Raw genomic sequence first — 15,080 nt, forward strand, 5'->3', positions numbered from 1 at the left:
ACACGCTATAGTCAGAAGAAGGAATCATCCATCTCATTCAATATTTGGGTGACAAATTCCTTCTTATTACATTTAATGTCATTTGTCACATTTATTGCATGTATTTATTCTCATATTTATTGATAGCCATTGAGCATTAACTTGGCATTTATTGACTTGAACATGGTCTCGTACCATCAAAATTATTGAACTTCAGATCTAGGAATTATTTCATTTAATTAGGATTCACCATTTGTCTACTTATTAAATTGGTTTAACAAAAACGGCCTAAAACTTTTTGGTCAAACAATTTGGCGTCGTCTGTGGGGATTTCCTAGTTAAAAAGTTTAGTTTCTTCTAGATCTAACAGGAAAAAAAAAGCTCCTTTTTCTTGTTTGCACAAGCTAACAGTGGCAGGAAAAGGAGAGGAAAGACTGAAAGCAGTGATGTGTGTCACTACAAACCTCCTAGGCACCATCAATGAGGTGGACATGGAAGACGAGGAGAATGTGATGCCGAGCGCCTCACCCAAGTAAAGTGACTCGCCTCCTTCTCATGGGAGTGTAACCGCTTCACATGAGAAGGGAGCCTCCATGTCCACGACGGAGGAAGCGCCGCCCGCAGTGAAAACGTTATTGGAGGCGTGGCTGACAAGTACCCTAAACAGTATACTCGGCAAACCCGCTCAAGGGGAAAGTAAGAACACCACATGATTTGACACCCCAATAACCATCAATGAGCAACACTCTCCTCCCCCAACAGGTAACACTCATACCGTTGTTGATACAGGTAATGAGGCCCTCATAGCTATTCTAAAGAAAATGGAAGAAATGGAGAATGAGAATAAAGCGCTCTGCGACCAAATGAGGAAGCACCAAGAAAGGGTTGATAAGATACCAGGTGCCCCAAAAGTTCTACCAAAATGGGACATCAGCTGGTTCGTGGAACAGCCATACAGCCAAGAGGCAGCCCCACATGCCATACCCAAAACCTTCAAAATGCCACCATATTTGAAAATATACGATGACACAACGAACCTTGAAGACCATATCATTCATTATGTCACGGCGGTAAAAGGCACGACCTCTCAAAAGAACAGGTACCGTCGGTGCTGCTGAAAAAGTTTGATGAAACCCTAATAGGGGGAGCCTTAACATGGTACTCACAACTACCAGCACGTTCCATAATGACGTTTGAGGAAATGGCCGATAAGTTCGTCATCGCCCATTCCATGGCCAAGAAAGTAGAAGCTAGAGTGAATGACATATTCGCCATCACACAATCGCTTGGCGAAGGACTTAGGGACTTCCTCGCCCGGTTTCACAAAGTAAGAATGAGCCTGCCAAATGTGTCAGAGGGGATGGCAGTAGCGGCCTTTCAAAATGAGTTAAATAGGAACGACTCAAGGGCGACCAGAAATTATTAAGCAGAGTCATGATATACCCTCCCACCACTTGGGAAGAAATTCACAATGCTTACTATGTCGAGGTGAGAGCAGACAAAGACGACCTCAATGGTCCAACCCAATGGCTAACGACAGTCCAAATGGAATCAAGGAAAGATTATCGGAATGACAACCAAAAAGATCATGCAGGTCCATGCCTCAATCGAGAAATGCACCAATTGTACATCAGAGCAGCCATCCCACTACCTCCCCGCCAAGCCGAAGGGGCGTCCAGGCCACAAACGGGTACTCATCAAAACGAAAGAGGTATGCCTACACTTTTATCTGCGCATAATTTTTGTGTTTCTTCTTTAGAAATAGTTTACGCCCTAGAGAAGCTCGGTCCCAAGGTGAAATGGCCACAAAAGATGAAGTCGAACCCAAATTCTAGAAAGTCGAATATCCTCTGCGAGTTCCATTAGGAACAAGGCCATAAGACCGAGGATTGCATAGCCCTATGACAAGAAGTAGTGAACATGCTCCACTAAGGACATTTAAAAAAGCTGATGAGCGACCGAGGGAGAGCCAATTTTTCCCCGTGGACGAGAACAACATCAAGGCCCCCCGAAGCCACCCTCCCCCGCCCGCACCATCCAAATAATCATTGACGGAGGCGATGAAGCAACAATCAGCCATGTGAAGTTCACCACCACACACAAATTGAAGCAGTCGATCACCCATGAAAGTATGATGACCTCGAAGATAGTATCATCTTCGATAAGTCAGATACCCACAGTTTGACCATTCCTCATTTCGACGCTCTTGCCATTACTTTACAAATTTCAGATACCAATGTGAAAAGAATCATGGTAGACGACGGGAGCGGCGCGTGTATTATCCACCCCAGAGTTCTCACACAAATGAGACTCGAGGATAAGATAGACCACATTGCATAACACTAACAGGTTTTAATAATTCAATTGAACGAACCTCCGAGAGATAACATTGTTCGTTCTGGCCGGGGGTGTCACCCTGGAAACAACATTACATGTAATGAACAAAGACACAACCTCCAATACCATTATAGGGAGACCCTGGATACACGATATGAGGGTCATCCCGTCCAATTTATAATTTTATATCAGCATTCGCGGTGAATAACGCATATCTCAAGAATGCTACCGCATCGCCCAAGACTGCACATACACTCAACAATTAATAATAGAGGACGCAGGACATAGCAATTACCGAAGTCGGGGCCCAAATCCGACGAATAAATAGACGTCGTCAAAGATCCTGATGTCGTGGAAGCCATAAGGTAAACAATGGAAGACCTCGACCCCGTTCAGCTGGACAAAAGCGACCACAAAAAGAAAGCCTACATCGGCCACAAACTCATAGAACCAGGTAAATTCAATAAATTTTTAACTAACAACATCGATCTGTTTGCTTTCTCCCATGCAGACATGCCAGGTATCCCGAAAGACATTGCAACACAAGATGAATGTCGATCCACTCTACCCTCCGGTATGACAAAACAGAAGAAAGTTCAATATTGAAATCAACGAGGCCATCCGCAAAGAGGTAGAAAAATTGCTCGCCAACGATTCCATTCGAGAGTCAAAGTACCCCCAATGGGTCGTTAACGTGGTCATGGTGAAAAAGAAAAATGGGAAATGGCGCATGTGCGTAGACTTCATGGACCTAAATAAAACCTGCTCGAAAGACTCCTTCCCGTTACCTCACATCTACCAGATCATCAATGCAACAACGAGGCACGAGCTATTAAGCTTCTTGGATGCCTACTCAGGCTACAACCAAATGCTCATGGAGGAGGAGGACCAGGAAAAGACCACCTTCATCACCCACCAAGGGACGTACTGCTACAGAGTCATGCCATTCGGTTTAAAAAATGCAGGGGCAACATATCAGAGGTTGGTCACCAAGATGTCCAAAGAGCAACTCAGCAAAACGATGGAAGTTCGTATAAACGATGTGTTGGTCAAATCAAAAAGAAAAGAGGACCACATCGACCACCTGAGGGAAGCCTTTGACATACTTAGATGATACAACATGAAGAACCCCAAAAAGTGTGCTTTCGGCGTGACCTCGGGAAAGTTCCTCAATTTTTTGGTGTCGCAAAGAGGCATAGAGGTCAATCCCGACCCAATCAAGGCTATATAGGGAATACCTAAAATTTTGACCAGCAAGAAACAGATGCAGAAGCTGACCGGCCGTATAGCCGCCCTGTCAAGGTTCATCTCACGATCCTCTCACAGATGCCACAAATTCTTCAACATAATCAAAAATTACCAACGGACTCCAGTGGAATTCTGAATGCATCAATGCCCTAAGAGAATTAAAGTCATACTTGTCCTCGCCCCCGTTACTCGCCAAGGCATAATTTGGCGAACGTCTCTTAATCTACATGGTCGTATCCGACGTCGCAGTAAGCGTAGTCTTGGTCCGTGAAAACACAAGTACGCAATCTCTAATTTATTACATTAGCAAAACCCTGGTCGATGCTGAAATAAGGTATCCCCGCCTCAAAAAACTGGCTCTAGCATTAGTCGTAGCTTCACGAAGCTTAGACCCTATTTTCAATGGCACCCCATCTTGGTGGTCACGACCTTCCCCCAAGAAGCATCCTACATAAACCCGAGTTGTCAGGTAGATTGGCCAAGTGGGTCATCGAATTAAGAGAGCACTATATAATATATCAGTTGCGAACAATGATAAAGTCGCAAGTACTCGCCGACTTCGCCGCTGACTTCAGCGCTAAAATAATGCTTAAGGCCGAGCAGGAAGCCTCCCGAACCTCCCCCAAGTTATCTAACCTATGGGTCATGTACACCGATGGTGCCTCCAACGCGTCAGGATTAGGACTGGGACTTGTAATTGAGGTCCCTACAAGTGAAGTCATCCGCCAGTCCATACAGTGTCCCGACATGACTAACAATGAGGCCGAGTACGAGGCCGTAATTGTAGGACTGAAACTAGCTCTCAAGTATGGAGCACGGCAATTCATCCTCCGATGTGACTCACAATTCGTCGTCAACCAAGTCATAGGGACTTTCCAAATCAAATAACAGAGGCTACAAATATCAGGCAGAAATTCATCAGCTAATGCCCGAGTTCGACGAGTGCCAACTCGATCAGATACCTCGAGCATAAAACATCGAAGCAGACGGTCTAGCCAAATTAGCAGCAGCCACCAAGAACATAAGCAAAAAACAAAACGTGGTCACCCTCCTCCGTTCGTCAATAGACCAAATTGAGGTATGCACTATAAACTTGACTTGGGACTGGCACAACCGTATTATGTCATATTTGTAGGATGAAGTGCACCCACCCGACAAAAAAGAATCCAAGAAGCTTTGAAAGCAGGCGACCAGATACAGCATCATCAACCATGACTTATACAAAAGAAGGTTTGGCGGTCCCTTGGCGAAATGCCTAGGACCAAACCAAACTACGCGCGTCCTCGAAGAAGTACACGAAGGCCACTATGGAGCCCATACCGGTAATCGAGCCCTCGTTAGATGCCTCATACGGGCAGGCTATTACTGGCCCACCATAAAAAAGGAAGTCGCGAACTTCGTTAGAAAGTGCGAACAATGCAAAGGCGGGCGAGCACCTCCACTCAATCACATCGCCTTGGCCGTTCATCAAATGAGGGATGGACATCGTCGGACCCCTTACAGCAGGACGAGGTAATGTACAATTTCTTTTAGTTTTAACTGACTACTATTCCAAGTGGGTAGAGGCAGGTGCATTCGCCCAAATACACGAACATAAAGTTATCACATTCATATGGAGGAACATTATATGTCGCTTCGGCATCCCCAAAGAAATCAGTTGTGACAACGGGCCTCGATTCATCAGAAAAAATATCGCTAAATTCTTCAAGAAATGGCACATCAAGCGAATACTCTTCATGCCATATCATCCCGCATGCAACGGTCAGGCGGAGTCCTCCAACAAAACAATATTAAATATCATGAAGAAAAAGCTTGAGGACGCCAAGGGACTGTGGTCGGAACTGCTACCGGAAGTGCTACGGGTATACCACACCACGCCAAAAACAAGTGCAAGAGAAATGCCATATTCACTAGTCTATGGGACTGACGCGGTGATACCAGTAAAAGTCGGGGAACCAAGTTCGAGATACTTCAACAAGAGCAGACCAAGTAACGATAAAAATAGAAAGCAAGACCTCGACGAAATAGATGAACAAAGAGATATGGCCTACGTAAGAATGATAGCTCAAAAATAGCAAGCAGAACGGTACTACAACAAAAAAGCCAAAGTCAGACCACTCAAGGTAGAGGACTATGTACTCAAAGCCAAAACACAAACGAGCAAAGACTCACGGGAAGGCAAATTGGGAACCAATTGGGACGAACCATACAAAATCACTGCAACAGCAAACAAAGGATCATTCCAACCAGAAAAAATGGAGGTAAAACTACTACCAAACAATTGGAATGTCGCCTACCTCAAATACTTCAACTTCTGAAGACGGACGTCCTCTAAGTCGTACTCTTTTTCCCTCACCCGAGTTTTGTCCAAACTGGGTTTTCCCGGGGATGTTTTTAATGAGGCGATGAAGAGGGCGTCTCGAAGTTTAGGTATTAAGTTCATCAACCCCCCCTCCCCCCATCGACTACTTCTCTAGGCCGAGTGATGAAGGGACTAGATAGACTGGGACTCCTCGAATGTATGTACGGACCAAACAAAAACATGTAATATTCTCCAATGAATAAACAAAGCAGTATATGAAATGAATAAACAAAGCAGTATATTATATTTTTACACAACTCCACCAAATTTACACATCACGACAATACAGAGAATATACATTCAACCTCGTTCGAATTAACAAAGGAAACGTACATTCGACGTCGCTCGAATTATTTTCTAAGTCTACATTCTACCTCACTCGAATTATTTTCTAAGTCTACATTCGACCTCGCTCGAATTAACTTACATTCGACCTCGTTCGAATTAACAAAGGAAATGTACATTCGATCTCACTCGAATTATTTTCTAAGTCTACATTCGGCCTCGCTCGAATTAACTTATATTCGACCTCGTTTGAATTAACAAAGGAAATGAACATTCGATTTCACTCAATTTATTTTCTAAGTCTAAATTCAACCTCGCTCGAATTAACTTACATTCGACTTCAGTCGAATCAGTCTACATTCGACCTTGCTCGAATTAACTTACATTCGACCGACCTAAAGTCAGGGACTTTCTCACAAAAGAAGACACTCACGGGAAAGAAAAAAGAGTGAAGAGCCGGAAATACACAGCAAAAGACAAATTTTCCATTTCAATCATTCCATTCCAATACATTTTACAAAGGAGTTTGAAAGACGCCCCCACAAAAAGAAAATAGCAAAACACAAAAAATAAAAATCAAGTACAAAGACTTCACGCCGCATTGTCCCCCCATCACTGACGTCACCGGCATACTCATCGTCGTACCAAGGGTCAGAGGCAAGCCCATCTAAGGCGTCTTTGTCATCATCCCCGCGGGCGTACCAGGATCATAACCATAGGCGTCACGAGCTGCACGTGCCTTAACACGAACATCCGTAAATTCCGACGCGGTGATCAAAGGTCTCAGCTGATATAACGGCTGCCTGTGGGGCGGAATCTCCCAACGGTGGAGTTAGAGTTTGACCCTTTCGTACGGACTCAGCCAATATGAATTGCATTCCAGCCGAAGCAACCGCCTGGCAGAATGCGGGCACCGAGTTAAAATTAGGTCAAGTTTAGTGAGTGCAAACGGACGAGTTGATGCCGAGGTCAAAACCAAGCACGGTCCAATGGCGAGGAGTCACGCAGAGAGAGAGACCAGTGCCAAGGTTGAGTAGAGAACAAAAAACAACAACGGTTAGAATATTCTTAAGATTATGAATAGGAATATTCCATTGAATATTTCCCCAATTGTACTTTTTTTAGGGTTTTTTAGGAATATCCCTTATAAATAGGAAGAGAGAGGGAACAAAAAAGGGGCTTCTAGACTTTTAGGAGGAGAACATCTTGTAAATAGTTGACTATCAAGAATGTACAAAAAATTTGTCTTGGCTCCTCTGTTTGATTCCATTACTAAACATTCCTCTTTCACTCACAAGATCTAAGAACACTTTTTTCATTTTCATAGTCTGCTGTCATATGCTATAGTCAGAAGAAGGAATCATCTATCTCATTCAATATTTGGGTGACAAATTCCTTCTTATTATATTTAATGTCATTTGTCACATTTATTGCATGTCTTTATTCTCATATTTATTGATAGTCATTGAGCATTAACTTGACATTTATTGACTTGAACACGGTCCGTAGCATAAAAATTATTGAACTTTAGATCTAGGAATTATTACATTTAACTAGGATTTACCCTTTGTCTACTTATTAAATTAGTTTAACAAAAAGGGCCTAAAAGTTTTTGGTCAAACAATAACGAAAATGGTTCTTAATGTTAACGAAAATTGAATACTTTTAATTTGGTCCTAAACCTAAAATTACACTTCAAGCAAAAAAAGCTTGTTAAAATTTAATCAGCCAACCCAAGAGCATATTTTTTAACCAAAATATGGTACAATATTTTTGGGTAAATCAATTAATGATAATGAACGGGTAAATCTTAGTCAAGCTTAATCAACTACAGATCTAAAAATGTAGAGCAAGATAACGAATGAAAAATAAGAACAATCACTATTTATTGATGATAACGAATGAAAAATAAGAACAATCACTATTTATTGATGTTACTATCTCATATTTGATGAGATAGCGAGAAAATTCAGTTCACATTCTTCACAAAAAGAAATTGTTAGAGATAGAGTAGAGAGGAAAGGCCCCCCCTCCTTTTCTGAGAATTCCCCTCCTATATATAGTTTTTGGATCTTTGCTGTGTTCTTTGACCAATGTATCTTCACGCAACGGTCTTTTCCGTCGTTATTTGAGTACCGTTTTCAACTTAACATACACTATCGATGCTTGGGCTGAAGTTGGTCGTGGTACTTCTCGCTATTTTGCCACCTAGGCGGGGTCCCAACTTGGTCGACCACTCTGGTCAGATTTTGACCCATACAGTTAGTCCCTCCATCCGTCAGGGCCATCTCTTTGTGGGTTCGATGGGCGAACTCTATAATTTCGAAGACTAGGAGAAATCTCATTGTTCGTGCCTTGGTCGAAGTTTTTGGATTGTGGCAATGGCGCGGCACTTCAACGATGCCTTTGGATTGTCGCGACCGTTCGAAATCAAAACGTTGTTTGATTCGAAACGTCATTTGTCGTTACTGCCATTATGACACACGTTCCTGGGGATTGAACCATTTCATGCCTTATCAGTTGTGATTGGCAACTCTTGGATTTCCCACTTGGGGCATTTATGTCCCTATAAATAGGGGAAAACACCATTCTATTGGCACACTTTCTTGACTTGTCGAAAGAATTTCGTGAATCTTCATCTTCTCCGATACTTCAGATTTTGATTCTATCCTATTGTCCAGAAATAGACATCTCAGTCTTCTCTTTTTCTTTAGTTCATCCATTCTATAAATCGAGACAAATGGATGGTAGTTCTTCCCGCGCTGACAATCTTGCCGCAATTCCAGGCGCCAGAAAATAATGTTCTTTCTCCCGGAGGAGTAGAAATGGTAGAGGATGAGGGGGTTCCAACGGCGGCCGAAATATTGCCACGTCCCGGAAAACCGTGGAATGATTTCCACAATCCTGTCGGAGAAGAACCGGAACATGCTTCCTCTGTTATGACTAATGCGGGGATTGCGGAGCTGAAGGCCAAGTGGGGGATCCCTCACCACATCAAGAAGCTGTCGGCGGTGGGAGATGATATTATACATTTCGATCGCCCAAGATATTGTGCATTCTACACCTATCCTTTTATTGTCGGGTATACTCTTCCTCTCCCACCCTTGGTCGTAGATTTTTGCCATTTCTATGAGGTGTGTCCGGTTTAGCTTTCACCGTAATTATACAAGCTGTTCCTTATGTTGCTCAAGTTAACGGAGCTCGCCGGTCGGGAGATCACTCTGAGACACATGCTCAATATCTTTGCCCCTCAACTTATTCGAGGCACGATGATCCACATGCACCATCGGGGAATGAAGAGTCTAGTGGTGAAGATAGACGATAGATCCAACCGTCGTTTCTACGAAAACTACTTTTATGTGCGGACTGAGCACCTTGTGGCAGATTCTGCAGGGTTCCCCGGGAGATGGAACTTCGCACATAAGTTTTTGTATCTTTTGTTGGAATGATAGTCGACCGTTTTTCTTTGGGCAGTATTGAACTGTTTTTACTTTTGCAGTCGCGAGACTACCCCCTGTGCCTGTTGACGATATCCGTGAATGGGTGAACGCCATTCTTCCTCATATGGCTGGAGTTCGCGTATGGTCGTCCTTTTACGAGAAATATGGACGTAAACCCCTTACCGGTAAGTAGTTTTGCCGCAGTTTCTATTTTCCACTTTGTAATTTGGCTTTGTTGTTTATACGACATTTATCGTTATCAGGTAGAGTGCGAAGGGAAAGGGCTCCTCCACTTGCATTTCGTAAGCCGATGTCATCTGCTCGGCCCGTATCGAGGCCTGCTGTCCGACTTACAGCAAGGGCCGCTCAAGTCGAATCTACAGCTATAACCGTGTGCACGGAAATTGTTCTTCAATCTGGGGCTTCGACTTCTACTACCTGCCCAATGGGGAGTCTTCCCATGTTGAGGATGGTGAAGGGCCGTCAAAGAGACGACGAGTGGAGTCCGAAATGGCTCATTTAGTCGTGGTATACTTAGAGGGTGGTATCCCCTTGACGGAGTCTAAGACGGGGAACGATGCCAACCCGTCTGCAAAGGTGGAGCCGGTTACCACAACCAACCCGTCGACAGATACTTCGACCATTATAATTGACCAACAGACTACTACGATGGGGAGTCAGAATTCTGAGGCCGATGTTGCTACTTTGGGTGGGCCCTCATCTTACGGACCGGGTTGTGCTTCTTCTTTGGTCGCAAAAAGGGGAAAAGGTGTCGTGGTCGATGATTATGAGTCCGAGTCCGACCTTGATCCTGACGATGTCAGAATGTTCGAGGAAGGCCTTACTCGTACAATGGTGCATGCGGGAGGCCCATCCCATATACTTGAAATCTCGTCGGAGATTAACCTTCTGGGGGATACGAAAGACTTGGTACCACAGTTTGTCCTTTTGTGCTCTACTGCCAAGAGCGAGGCTCTCGGAGACGTCCGTGATGTTGATTTGATGCATAAAGTGGCCGCTATGGGCCTGAGGGTAAGTCTCTCATTTCTTTTATGTTCTCTTTATCTTTGGCGACCTTGGTCTTAACCAATCTTTTTGTCTTTCAGATGTACATGGTGGAGATTAAAAGTGCTCATAGGGCTGACACTTGGGCCAAGATTTTTTTGACGATATTGTAGAAGTATCGGCGCTACCGTAACAAGTGCCATGATATGCACGAATGGCTAAGGGCGAACGTCGATGATCAATGTCTTGGTGATGAACTGGAGAAGAGGGATTAGGAGCTGATGAAGGCTATTCGCAGGAATAGTGAGCTCGAGGAGCAGCTTCGTGTAAAGGACGAAGAACTTGAATTGGGCAAAGGGGTCACTGCGGAATGTGAGCATCTTCAGGAAAATGTGTGGTCGTTGTAGTCCAAGTTGGATCTTAATGTCATCAGAGTCAAGGCTTTGAGCTGAGTGGATGGGGAAATTAGCCGAGCTGGAGAGAAAGGTCTTCGAGTTGGAGAGTGTCGAGAGTGCCTGGGCATCGGCTTCGGCCAGAGCGGTGACTTTAGAGGACGCTATCCGTGTCCTTCAATCCGAGCAGGAGTCTGTGAGGGCGATGGCTATGCTTAGGGAGACGAGGTTCGAAGAGCGTATTGGCGACATTGACCGGGAAGCTTCAACTTTGGGAGATCAGGTCGCTGTTCTTGAGGCCAAAAAAGCACAATTGTTGGCCCAAAATGAATCGGCCTCCGCCGCTATTCCTCGCCATTTTCACGAACTCTGGGTTCATGTCGAAGCCCAGCGGGACATATACAAGAGTTTGTGGGAAGCGGGCAATGTTTCTGAGGCCGCTTATGAAAAAGCTCGGGCGAATGCACGAGAGGCTCGCGTTAACTATGGTTATGATCCCGCGACACCAAAGACGGCAAAGATGTTGATGCTGATGGGGAATTTCGTGGAGATGGCAATGAGGAGGACGGCGGTGATGGCACCGATTAAAAAAGTTGTTATCTTTGTTGTCTTTTCCTGTTTGTCGTTATTTACATTATGGACTTCTTCTTTTTTTATTTTTTTTATTTTGTGTTGGACCGGTTTTAGCTGTGTATAATCTGTGGCCATTTGCGCAACTATTTAAATAAAGGAGTTTTCATCATTATAAATCCTTTGTATCTCTCCCCCTTTTGCTTTACATATCTCTTGGCGTAAATTGTCGAATCTTCGTATGGTAGATTCCTGATTTTTCAGGAAAAACCAATTTTAACTGGACTGAGTAGGACTTCCTCGTGAGTTCGGATGGAGTCTCATTCGATTCGCCTGATTAGGGCGGAATCGACTGGTGACTTATTGCTTTAAGCAGATTCGTCTATGACTCGAGTCAAGGCTTTGAGCTGAGTGGATGGGGAAATTAGCCGAGCTGGAGAGAAAGGTCTTCGAGTTGGAGAGTGTCGAGAGTGCCTGGGCATCGGCTTCGGCCAGAGCGGTGACTTTAGAGGACGCTATCTGTGTCCTTCAATCCGAGCAGGAGTCTGTGAGGCTGATGGCTACGCTCAGGGAGACGAGGTTCGAAGAGCGTATTGGCGACATTGACCGGTAAGCTTCAACTTTGGGAGATTAGGTCGCTGTTCTTGAGGCCAAAAAAGCACAATTGTTGGCCCAAATTGAATCGGCCTCCGCCGCTATTCCTCGCCATTTGCACGAACTCTGGGTTCATGCCGAAGCCCAACGAGACATATACAAGAGTTTGTGGGAAGCGGGCAATGTTTCTGAGGCCACTTATGAAGAAGCTCGGGCGAATGCACGAGAGGCTCGCGTTAACTATGGTTATGATCCCGCGACACCAGAGGACGGCAAAGATGTTGATGCTGATGGGGAATTTCGTTGAGATGGCAATGAGGAGGACGGCGGTGATGGCACCGATTAAAAAAGTTGTTATCTTTGTTGTCTTTTCCTGTTTGTCGTTATTTACATTGTTGACATCTTTTTTTTATATTATTTTTATTTTGTGTTGGACCTGTTTTAGCCGTGTATAACCTGTGGCCATTTGCGCAACTATTTAAATAAAGGAGTTTTCATCATTGTAAATCCTTTGTATCTCTCCCCCTTTTGCATTACATATCTCTTGGCGTAAATTGTCGAATCATCGTATGGTAGATTCCTGATTTTTCAGGAAAACCAATTTTAAGTGGACTGAGTAGGACTTTCTCGTGAGTTCGGATGGAGTCTCATTCGATTTGCCTATTTGGGGCGGAATCGACTGGTGACTTATTGCTTTAAGCAAATTTGTCTTTGACTCGAGTCAAGGCTTTGAGCTGAGTGGATGGGGAAATTAGCCGAGCTGGAGAGAAAGGTCTTCGCGTTGGAGAGTGTCTAGAGTGCCTGGGCATCGGCAATGGCCAGAGCGGTGACTTTAGAGGACGCTATCCGTGTCCTTCAATCCGAGCAGGAGTCTGTGAGGGCGATGGCTATGCTCAGGGAGACGAGGTTCGAAGAGCGTATTGGCGACATTGACCGGGAAGCTTCAACTTTGGGAGATCAGGTCGCTGTTCTTGAGACCAAAAAAGCACAATTGTTGGCCCAAATTGAATCGGCCTCCGCCGCTATTCCTCGCCATTTGCACGAACTATGGGTTCATGCCGAAGCCCAGCGAGACATATACAAGAGTTTGTGGGAAGCGGGCAATGTTTCTGAGGCCGCTTATGAAGAAGCTCGGGCGAATGCACGATAGGCTCGCGTTAACTATGGTTATGATCCCGCGACACCAGAGGACGACAAAGATGTTGATGCTGATGGGGAATTTCGTGGAGATGGCAATGAGGAGGACGACGGTGATGGCACCGATTAAAAAAGTTGTTATCTTTATTGTCTTTTCCTGTTTGTCGTTATTTACATTGTTGACTTCTTCTTTTTTTTTTATTTTTATTTTGTGTTGGACCGGTTTTAGCCGTGTATAATCTGTGGCCATTTGCGCAACTATTTAAATAAAGGAGTTTTCATCATTGTAAATCCTTTGTATCTCTCCCCCTTTTGCTTTACATATCTCTTGGCGTAAATTGTCGAATCTTGGTATGGTAGATTCCTGATTTTTTAGGAAAACCAATTTTAACTGGACTGAGTAGGACTTCCTCGTGAGTTCGGATGGAGTCTCATTCGATTCGCCTGTTTGGGGCGGAATCGACTGGTGACTTATTGCTTTAAGCAGATTCGTCTTTGACTCGAGTGAGTTTATATAATTTCGTTGTTCTGGATGAAGTTAGTCTTGACTTGAGTCTTTCGCGTGGGATCAAATTGTCATTGACTCGGGCGAAGTTGCTTATCTTTTTTTTGCGCATCCGAACGAGGTCGAACGTGGAGTTTATAGCGAAATCAATTTTTTAATAAGTAGAAGGAAAAAAAGCATGATGACATCTGATAGATGCAAAGGTGTTATCGGGCTCGAATGAGTTCAGACTTTTCCCCTTGTGACGGTCCTTTGCCGTAGGGATGTTGTTTTGAGCTAGCATCGAAATGTTGACTCGTTGCAATTCGAGCGAGGTCGAACTCTTCTTTTTGGCGATGACCCTTGGACATAGAGGTGTTACTTCGAACTATCGTCGAAATGTTAACCCATTATAATTTGAGCGAGGTCGAACTCTTCTATTTTGACGATGGCCCTTAGCCGTGGGGATGTTATTTAGAGCTGTCGTTGAAATGTTAACCCAGTATAATTCGAGCAAGGTCGAACTCTTCTTTTTTTGGCGATGGCCTTTGGCCGTAGGGGTGTTAGGTCAGGCTAAGGCCAAAATATTAACCCGTCATAATTCGAGCGAGGTCGAATTCTTCTTTTCGGCGATGGCCCTTGGCCGTAGGGGTGTTATTTTGAGCTAAGGCCGAAATGTTAACCCGTCGTAATTCGAGCGAGGTCGAATTCTTCTTTTCGGCTATGACCCTTGGCCGTATGGGGTGTTATTTCGAGCTATCGTCAAAATGTTAACCTATTATAATTCGAGCGAGGTTGAACTCTTCTTTTTTGGTGATGGCCCTTGGCCGTAGGGGTGTTATTTCGAGTTGTTGTTAAAATATTAGCCCATTATAATTCGAGCGAGGTCGAACTCTTCTTTCTTGGCGATGGCCCTTGGCCGTAGGGGTGTTATTTAGAGCTATCATCGAAATGTTAAACTATTATAATTCGAGCGAGGTTGAACTCTTCTTTTTTGGTGATGGCCCTTGGTCGTAGGGGTGTTATTTCGAGTTGTTGTTAAAATGTTAACCCATTATAATTCGAGCGAGGTCGAACTCTTCTTTCTTGGCGATGGCCCTTGGCCGTAGGGGTGTTATTTCGAGTTGTCGTCGAAATATCAACCCATTATAATTCGAGCGAGGTCGAATTCTTCTGTTTTGGCGATGGCCCTTGGCCGTAAGGGTGTTATTTCGAGTTGTCGTCGAAATGTTAACCCATTATGAGTC

The sequence above is a fragment of the Nicotiana tabacum genome, chromosome 6 (genome assembly GCF_000715075.1).
Source record: "Nicotiana tabacum cultivar K326 chromosome 6, ASM71507v2, whole genome shotgun sequence".
NCBI classification, from domain to species: domain Eukaryota; kingdom Viridiplantae; phylum Streptophyta; class Magnoliopsida; order Solanales; family Solanaceae; genus Nicotiana; species Nicotiana tabacum.